General features: G+C 37.0%; 1 pseudogene; it reads left to right on the forward strand.

Annotated features, from left to right (window-relative positions):
• Positions 1-1,637: 1,637 nt before the first annotated feature.
• On the forward strand, positions 1,638-3,441 carry LOC116763297 (annotated as a pseudogene).
• The last annotated feature ends 7,426 nt before the right edge of the window (positions 3,442-10,867 follow it).

The raw sequence follows: 10,867 nt of genomic DNA on the forward strand, positions 1-10,867 counted from the left end.
TATTGGACTTCATTGTATTTTCTTACCTGTAAGTCTCAGGCACAGAATTTCTACTATATAGCTATTTGCTAACAAAATCAGTTAGTGGGCTTCCCTGGTGGCGCAGTGGTTGAGAGTCCGCCTGCCGATGCAAGGGACATGGGTTCGTGCCCCGGTCCGGGAAGATCCCACATGCCGCGGAGCGGCTGCGCCCGTGAGCCATGGCCGCTGAGCCTGCACATCTGGAGCCTGTGCTCCGCAATGGGAGAGGCCACAACAGTGAGAGTCCCGCGTACCACAAAAAAAAAAAAAAAAATCAGTTAGTGATCAAAGTCTAGAGTAGGAATTTTTTAGCTTTCTTGAATAAAGAAATGAATCATATTTCAATACTTATTTTTGTAAATGTCCTCTCAAAGGCGAAACTCACTAAAAATCAAATTTCTACACTAGGTCAGTTGCTTAGAAAACAGCTGTGGAATCACCGTGATTGAATCAGTCAGGTCTAAGCAGCAGAAGAACCCAGACCAAGTAGTCCAATAGAGGTTATTAATAGAGACCACTAGTTACAAAGGAATAGGAGGAGCTAAAGACACTGAGGGAATGGTGAGGACACTCAGAGTTCAGTGTCAGCACACAGAGATTAGTATCAGCCGAAAGTTCTTCTAGAGCTGAAGAGATAAAGGAGGTGATGCTACCAAAGGCCTGAATACAGAGCATCCAGACAGAAGCTGAACCCACAGAGGAGCAGTCACTCAGAGACCTGCCCAGTGGAAACTGTGACCACAGAGAGGTCTGCCAGAAAGAGATGAAATAATGGAGACTCAGATTATGCTAGAAATGCAGCCCAAAGCCAAGGGAGATGGCAAAGAAGTAACCTAGTTTCTCTCCCTTAGTCCTCCAAGTTCCCATTTTTGTCTCCCATTAGCCATATCTTTTCAGAAAACAAGTGGCAAAGGGAGTGTGGAAAATCAAGTTCGTAGAGTTCAGTACTTTGAGACTCCAAGTTCCCATTTTTGTCTCCCAGTAGCCATATCTTTTCAGAAAACAAATGGCAAAGGGAGTGTGGAAAATCAAGTTCGTAGAGATCAGTACTTTGAGACACTGAGTAGGAGTAGCAAATGGATCCTTTCTGAAAGTGAAGTAGTCATGATTTGGTGGAATTTGGCAAAATATGCAGAAGCTTGGACTAGGAAAGAAGGAAGAAATGTAGGATTGGAAATTCCCATAATAACTCTAAGAGCGACATTGTAACAGACAGGAATATTCACATTATTAGTGTTTATATTAAGCTTTATAGCAAAGAACAAAGGTTTCAAAAATGTTTTTAAAAATCTATGAGCTCTTGAATAAGTAATAAATCTTGCTTATGAAATTGTTGCCAAATTTCTTGTAATAGCAACCATTTGTTGAATGCTTATTATGTGCCAGGCATGGTGCTATACATGCGTTTTCTTATTTAATCCTCACAAGAACTCTATGAAGTAGATATGATTATCTACCTTCACTTTGTAGATAAAGGGACAAAGACTAAAAGAGGTTAAACAATTGTCTGAGTTTACAATGGTAGTAAGTGGGAGAGTTCCTGTTCAAACCCAATTTTCCCAATCTCCAAGCTGTCATGATCACCATGCAATTCTGCCCCAATCAGTGCTGGCCAAATGAAGCTTCATTATGTTACTCATAATCACCTTTCTGGAGCAGATGGCTCTCTCCCACTTCCACAAGGCTGGCTCACAATAATGATGGTTAAAATTAAACAGGTGTTTATATCCAACCCACACACAGAAGATGAAATCATTCATACTTATATGACCAATGATTTGTTTAAAAGCTGTATGTACATTTTCTATCATCTCTGCACAGATGCAGGAAGGAAGCACCCATCTACTGGCAGTGATAACAAGCCTTCTCCTCACCCAAAGCAGCCTTGCAGACCTCCCCGGACTCCAGGCCCTTGCTGGTTTTGCCTTGCCAGCCCTGAAGTAGAAAGCGTCTGGTGGTCAACACTGGCACACATTGCTACCTTGCCCTGGCCAAAGGAGGCTTATCTGATGACTGTGTCCTCATTCTGCCCATTGGACACTACCATTCAGTGGAAGAGCTTTGGCAGAGGTGGTGGCAGAGGTGAAGTATAATGCTACACTGGGGCAGTTTGTTAAGAGTCGAGGGAAACGGTGTGTTCTATTTGAGAGAGATCGTTGCCAAAGCTACTCAAAACCCATCAACCCCCATCTTTAGCAGGAGTGTCCTTGCTCAAAACCTGCCAACTCCCCACCTTTAGCAGGAGTGAACATAAATCTTTAAGTTAAAGGGTCCAGAGGTAAGAAAAGAAGCTATACACACACACAAAAAAAAAACAGAAGGAACCAGCTGGGACCAAGATGGCAATGAATCTGACCTCCAACAGACCCTGAATCTCATTATACATTGATTTTACTATATCAGCATATTAAATGACACACCTACCAGTAGCCATGACCAGACATTAAGGACCAAAAAAGGATAAAAATGGGGTGGTATCCCACTCCCTCAAAATAGCCCTGTCCCTTCCCCGGCAGACTAATGCATATGCCTCCCCATCATTAGCCTCACTCCTCCTCCCTTTGTCTTTACTCTAAAATTAAATCCCTCTCGCCAGGTGGGTGAGAAGTTGATCTGTGAACTGCTTCTCCATTCTTTGGCCACTGAATAAAGCTTGTGCTGTGTCCATCTCACCTTCAGTTTTGTTATTCACGTACTTTAACCTGAACAGAAAAAGAACCTTTCCCTTCCAAAGCAGAGAGCCTCGGCCAGGCTTGGGCCTAAGCAGGGTCCATATGCCTTAATTCGGTAACAAGATAATAAGAGACATCACCTCCAGCACCAGGTCGTTCTGGTGCCATCAGCCAGGACACCACTGATGACATTAGAAATGCCTTCATTCCCCGGGCACAGGAACGACAGACCGTGCTCTCGGACACCCCAGCACTCTGCCGTGAAGCAGATGGCAGAGCCAGGAGCAGCAGCATATTTTTATGTTGTATTTGACTCGGGAGAGAAGGTTTTCCACAGAATTAAAGGAATTTTCCTTTGCAGTTTGGAAGAGAGGTCATGGCCAGTAAAGCCATCCTTAATATTCCTGACAAGTCTGACTGAAGGCAGTGTCGGAGCTGCAAGGAAGAGGAAGAGAGCCTGACTCACCAGGCTTCATTCTGGATGACTAAGCAAAGGGAGAGGGGCTTTATGAACTTCACAGGAAGTACCAGCAGCCTGTTTTTAAAGAAACTACAGTCTCCCATGGGGACTGCGGCCCTGCTACTTTTTCGTGCATTCCCATGGAACCTACCTGCAGCAAAAGGCCTGAGATTGAATGGTTTTCAGAAGAAGTCACATTCTCGGATAAAAATTCAATATGTTGAAAGCATGTCTGTCACCCAGCTCCAAGTACAGCTTGTATTTATCAACATTTTCAAAAATGTTTAAAGTATCAAAATCCAAATGCTTTTCCATGAAAAAAAATATGTGTGATGGGTAGGAGCAACACAAATTCTGATATTTTTACTTTACACTAAATTAGGCAGGTACTTGGTTGGATATTTAAGCTTAAAGAGCTTGATTAATTAATACTTATCAACTTCTGATACACTATATAGGGTGTATGTGGTGTGTGTGTGTGTGTGTTTAGAAGGAAAGTGTGCAGTGTACTATACCAGAACTCTCTCAAAATTGGATAAGCCAATGGCATTTAAGAACCTTATTTTTAATGAGTATTAGTATTCAGAATAATAGAATATATGCTATATAGTAATGAAATTTAATCCTTATATATATGTATATAATGCTACCCAGGTTACACTGGACATGTTTCTCAAAGAAATGTACTTCGAAAAAAAGTAGTAAAGAGAAGAGTATCATTCTTCAGTTTCACCCATTGAGTATCATAAAAATATATTTTCCATCTCTGGGGCCAGCATGGCATTGGGTAAAGGAATTCAGGTGTCCCACCCGTCTCCTCCTTTTCCCTATAACCTTGGACATCTCACTTAGCCTTTCTTGTTCACAGTCATTTCTCCAAAGTGTGAGGCAATTACTTCCTCAAAATACATTCGAGGTAGGAAAATGTAAAACGAGATGGTTGATGTTAATGCACTTTGCAAATTATAAAATGCTATACAAATTTTTAAGTTACAACAAAAATTCTTCTGAGTTCTTATGTGCTGGTTTAGATATACAGACACATCTATTATAAATTATTTCAAGCATGTGTGCACGCGCGTGTGCACGCACGTGTGCGCGCGCACACACACACACACACACACACACACACACACACCTAGAGGCCTGAGAACCAAGTGTCATGCCAAGTATGTGATGCATGCTTTTATATGTTAGGATGCATGGATTATAAGAGGTATGATAGCATACCTTGCCCTGGCCTCTATCCTACTGCTGATCTCTCTTACTATGTTAAACAAATAGACAGAATGGTGTGCCATTCACTGCTGGGAAAGGTATCTGTGGCAGAAAATCAATATTTCTAATTATATTGTGGTCCCCTCAAGGTTTTCCTTAGTGAGACTGGGAAAAAACACATTACCATCTCATCTCCGTTTAGAAGAATATGGGATGGTACTTTCTCAGATAAATTACAAAAAGAACTTTCTCATGATTGACATCTAGAAAAATAATAAGAAATATCGATTGTCACAAACAGCAGAACTGTATTCACTACTATTTTAAATAATATTTCTCTATACAAGATAATTCTACTAACTGAAAATTGGAGAAATGAGAAATTTTCTATTTGGGGGATTTAATTCCAGCCAATTTATTTTCTTTTTTTATCCAACACAAAAGTTCAAAATGCCATGTCCTCTGGTTGAATTATTAGGCCATCTTTTCTGTAGCTGTTGCCAAACAATTTATCATTATTAACTTTGCTTATTATTTCCTAGGTTTTTGTTTGTTTGTTTTAGATATGCCAGAGAGCAGTCTTTTTGATTGTCTTTATTTCATGGAAAATTCCAATCTACTCATTTATGTGTTGGTCTTAATTTTCTTCTTGACTTCGTAAAGTTTTTAGTTATTATTTTTCCTAAATTCTGAAATAAAATATGTCACACACCAAGTAAGGGGCATAGTACAGAAGGAAAGCTGTATGTGAAAATGCTTAAACTCTTGGACTTCAGAACATCTCTCACACATAATAGAGAAACATAATGAAATAGATTTGGCCACATGAAAATAATAGCTCCTGATTTGGAAGTGCTGATTATTATATTTTATTCTGGTTTATTTCCTAAAGCAGCAGAGGTTTGCATTTGTCTTTTGTAATCAACCTGAATTTATATTACAAATAAAACTGACAAACTTCTGGGCAGAATAAAGTGATTTATTTGGTACCGATACCAGGTTTCTAGATAGTGGGACTGGGAGGGTGTAATGGCTGACAATAGGGCTGGCGGTCTTTCAGTTTCAGATGACCAGGACATCTGTGGTGAAGCACAGGTGAACCATTAATGGTTCTAAATATAGCTCTGTTCCCTATTTAATTAGTATAAAAAATGTTCACAGATCACCCAATAATTTGTCAATTTTTATTTTAGGTATTATTGAGTTTTTGTCTTTTTCTATATCTTCATAGACATTTGTGCTGCCAGAATGATGACTGAAATACAGATTCAAACAGAAATTATAGAAAAGAGAGTAAAATATTCTTGAAGAATGAGAAATTCCAGTTGAGAGATGGAAGTAACTGTTTAACTTTAAAATGGGAAATTAAAGTCTCTAGTTACCTACTGTGGCATTTGAAAGGAATAAAACTGAGGCTTAAAATAACATTTATCGGCTCACAAATCTGCAGTTTGGGCTGCACTCCATTGAACAGTCTTTCTGCTAATCTCACCTGGGGTCACTCATGCAGTTTCTGGGATTGAGAGCTTTTCTGGGAATGGATGGTCCAAAATGCCTTCACTCATGTGTCTAGTGGTTATCCAAGACAGCCACCCAAGGCACCTCAATTATCCTATCCAAATTTTCTTATAGGGTGAAAGCAGATATTTTAAGGCCTCTCAGGATTCAGGCATACAAACCATACAAGGTCCCTTCTACTATTCTATTGGTCAAAACTAGACACAGGCCCATTCCAATCCAAGAGGTGGGAAAATAGATTCCATTTCTTGATGAAGAATAAGAAATTCACACTGCAAAGGGGCATGGACACAGGAGTATGATTCACTGGAGGGTCTTATTGCCCCAACCTATCAGTCAAGACATAAAACTACTTTTTCACAGCAATGATTATAACAACTTCTAATATGTATTGAAAAATTTACATGTGTCAAGCAACTTTTCTAAATAATTAACATATATTAGGGACTTCCCTGGTGGCACAGTGGTTAAGAATCTGCCTGCCAATGCAGGGGACACGGGTTCGATCCCTGGTCCAGGAAAATCCCACATCGCAGAGCAACTAAGCCCGTAAGCCACAACTACTGAAGCCCGTGTGCCTAGAACCCATGCTCTGCAACAAGAGAAGCCACCTCAATGAGAAGCCTGTGCACCGCAATGAAGAGTAGCCCCTGCTCGCTGCAACTAGAGAAAGCCTGCGTGCAGCAATGAAGACCCAATGCAGCCAAAAATAAATAAAATTTTTAAAATATATATATATATATAAAATTTCAAGCAACTCTCTGAGATAGGTACTGATATTTTCATAATTTTATGGATGAGAAAATAAGATCATGCAGACATAAATGTATTAAAATTGTTTCAATAATTAAATAGTAGTAACATGATCCCAATGCAGAAGTAGACAGACATAATTAGAACAAAACAGAGAGTCCAGAGTTAGGCTAAACTATATGTGAGAATTCAATCTAATACAAAGCAGGCATTTTGCAAATCAAAACTACAGTCAGGATGGGCATCATCAAAATATCTACAAACAATAAATGCTAGAGAGGATGTGGAGAAAAGGGAACCCTCTTGCACTGTCAGTGGGAATATAAATTGATACAGCCACTATGGCGAACAGTATGGAGGTTCCTTAAAAACTAAAAATACCATACAACCCAGCAATCCCACTACTGGGCATATACCCAGAGAAAAACCATAATTCTAAAACAGTCATGTACCACAATGTTCATTGCAGCTCTATTTACAATAGCCAGGACATGGAAGCAACCTAAGTGTCCATCGACAGATGAATGGATAAAGAAGATGTGGCACATACATACAATGGAATATTACTCAGCCATAAAAATAAACAAAATTGAGTTATTTGTAATGAGGTGGATGGACCTAGAGACTGTCATACAGAGTGAAGTAAGTCAGAAAGAGAAAAACAAATACCATATGCTAACAGATATATATGGAATCTAAAAAGAAAAAAAGGGGGGGTTCTGAAGAACCAAGGGACAGGACAAGAATAAAGACACAGATGTAGAGAATGGACTTGAGGACACGGGGAGGGGGGAGGGTAAACTGGGATGAAGTGAGAGAGGGGCATGGACATATATGCACTGCCAAATGTAAAACAGATAGCTAGTGGGAAGCAGCCACATAGCACAGGGAGATCAGCTCAGTGCTTTGCGACCACCTAGAGGGGTGGGATAGGGAGGGTGGGAGGGAGACTCAAGAGGGAGGAGATATGGGGACATGTGTATATGTATGGCTGATTCACTTTGTTGTGCAGCAGAAGATAGCACACCATTGTGGAGCAATTATATTCCAATAAAGATGTTAAAAAAAAAAAGCAGGCATTTCAAATTATTAAGATAAAGTATACTATGCAACAAATTCTTAAATTATTTGGTAATTGTTTCATAAAATAGATGATCAACAAAATGGTCAGTCATTTGGAAAAAAAGTAAACTCCTGATAGACATCTCACTCACCAAAATGAATACAAATAGATTGAATACATAAGTATATAAATATTAATACTATAGAAGCACTGAAACAAAGTGTGAGTAAATATATCTAAAATCTTAGACTGCTCAAGAACAATTTTTTGAGTTTTTTATTGACATATAGCTAATTTATAATATTATATTAGTTTCAAGTATACAATATCATGTTTCAGTATTTTTATAGATTATACTCCATTTAAAGTTACTACAAAACAATGGCTATATTTCCTTGTGCTGTACAATATATCCTTGTTGCTTATTTATATGATACATAGTAGTTTGTTTCTCTTAATCCCATATCCCTATCTTGCCCCTTCCCCCTTCCCAAACACATTTAGATCACAAAATCTTAGGGTAAGGCTGGCTATGAAAATCTGAACATCAGAAAAATAATTATAGATTTTATTACATAGCAATAATAATAGCTAAGACTCATTAATAACTTATAGGCAGTATTCAAAATGTTTTACAATTATTATAACATTTAACATTCACATAGTGTCTACAAGGTAGGTGCTAGCATTACTCACAATTTACATAGGAGGACACTGAGGTATAGAATCGCTAATTTTCTACTGTCACATAGCTTATACTTGGCCAGCTAGAATTGGAACCTCAGCACTTTGACTACATAGCCTGCGCTCTGCCATAAAAATAAAGTAGTTTTTTTAAAGGCCAAAAAAAAAAGAAAAAATATAAAGTTGAAGACATGAAAAAAGTGGGAAAGCGAAATAGATAAAATACATGGTAAATGAGAAAAAGTCCTAACAAAGAAGAAAAATACCAATAGAAAAAAAATGGGCAAAGAATAGAAAATGGGAAATTCATACAGAAAAAGAAATACAAGTATTCAATATAAACAAAAAATGTTCAATAGCATTAGCAATCAAACACAAACAAAAGTAGGAATAAATTATCAATGCCAATTATTAGCTTGGGAAATATAGGAATAATGAATAATGCCCAGAGCTTATGAATATTGTGAAATAGCTACATATATGCATTGGTGGAAGGGATAAAAATTGGAGGGTGATTTAAAGAAATATCCCCAAAGTTAGAATGATCACACCCTGAAAACTGATAATATTTCCTGTAAAAATTTATCCTGAGAAGATATCTAGACATTTGCACAAAGACGTACTTTTATCACATTGTTGTTTGTAAAATGAGAAAGAAAAGAGGAAGCCATTTTAAAACTCCTCAGTAAGGGACTGGCTAATAAATTTTAGAACAACTGTGTCATAAAATGGAATCCTGTCCAGGCATTAAAATGGGTGATGTAAATCTATTCACACTGACTCTGAAATACCTACCCACTATCTTGGTGAATGAAAAAAGGCTGTAAAACATTCTGTAATGTGTGGTCCTCTTAATATAAAAGTACATGTTAATGCATTAAGAGAGTATGAAAGAATATTCACACTGAGGTTAATAGTAGTTGTAGTTGAGATACAGAGGAATTGATTTTTATTCTTTATCCCTCTATGCATTATTTAACTTTTTTACAAGAAGCAATTTTTTTTTTTTTTTTTTTTTTTGTAAAACAAAAAGCTTGGCTTTCTGGATGTGGCAGCATGAAGACAGTGGAGAATCCTCTCCCCCACCAAGAAAAGCATAAAACTGGACAAAGTTGTTAAAAACAAACATTTCAGTACCATAAAAATACTGACCAATGATAAAAAACAAATTGAGATATAATTTGGATTTAAAGACACAATTAGGTTGAAAGTAAAAGGGTGAAAAAAGATATACCATACATTCAGTAGCCATAAAAAAGCTGGAGTGGCTATACTAACATCAGGCAAAACAGAAGTTAAGACAAAAAATATTTCTAGTGACAAAGAAGGTCATTTCATGATACAAGGCCAATATATATGGAAGTTATAAATGTCTAATATTAGAGCCTAAAAATACATAAATATATACAGAACTGAAAGGAAAAATTGACAGTTCAATAATTGCAGGTGGAGATTTCAATATCCTACGTCTAGCAATTGATAGAACTGGGCAGAAAATCAATACTGATATAGAAGATTTGAACACCTCAATCAACTTCACCTGACATTTATAGAACACTCCACCCATAAACAGCAGAATACACATTCTTTTCAAGGACGAAGGAAACATTTCCCAAAACAGACCATAGTCTAGGCCATAAAATGTCTCAATAAATTTAAAAGAATTGAAATCATATAAAGTATGTTCTCTGAGCACAATAGAATTAAATTAGAAATTAACAACAGGAAAAATTTTGAGAGATCCCAAATATTTAGAAATTAAACAACACATTTATAAATAACCCAAAGATCAGATAAGAAATCACAGTGAAAATAAGAAAATATCTTGAATTACTTGAAAAGGAAAACACAACATATCAAAAGGGAATGCAGCTAAAGTAGTGCTTAGAGGGAAATTTAGTGCTTTGAACACTTACATTAGAAAGAAATAAAGATCTAAAATGACTAAGCTTCTAAACAAGGATATAATACTACTAAAAACAAGGAAATAATAGAGATTACTGCTGAAAGCAATGAAAACAGAAAACCAATAGAGAAAATCAGTGGAACAAAAAGTTGGTTCTTTGAAAAGTTAACAAAATTGATAAAGAGTGGCACTGACAAAGGCAAGAAAGAGAGAAGCACAAATCAATAAAATCAGGAATGAATGAAGGGGCATTAGTAATTCTCCAACAGAGATTTAAATGATTATAAGAAAATATTGCAATCTACTTTATGTCAACAAATTTAACAACTTAGATGAAATGGACATACTGATACAAATATACTTATTACCAAAAGAGACGCAAGAAGAAATAGAATATCTGTATAAACCTATAGCAAGTGAAGGAATAAAATTAGTAATTAAAAAGCCTCCCACAAAAAAAAAAAAAAAAAACAGATCCAGGTGACCTCACTATGCATTCTACATAACATTTAAAGAAAAAAATTATACCAACCAAACACAAACTCTTTCAGAGAAGGAAGAAACACCTTCCA

The sequence above is a fragment of the Phocoena sinus genome, chromosome 12 (assembly GCF_008692025.1).
Source record: "Phocoena sinus isolate mPhoSin1 chromosome 12, mPhoSin1.pri, whole genome shotgun sequence".
Lineage (NCBI taxonomy): Eukaryota > Metazoa > Chordata > Mammalia > Artiodactyla > Phocoenidae > Phocoena > Phocoena sinus.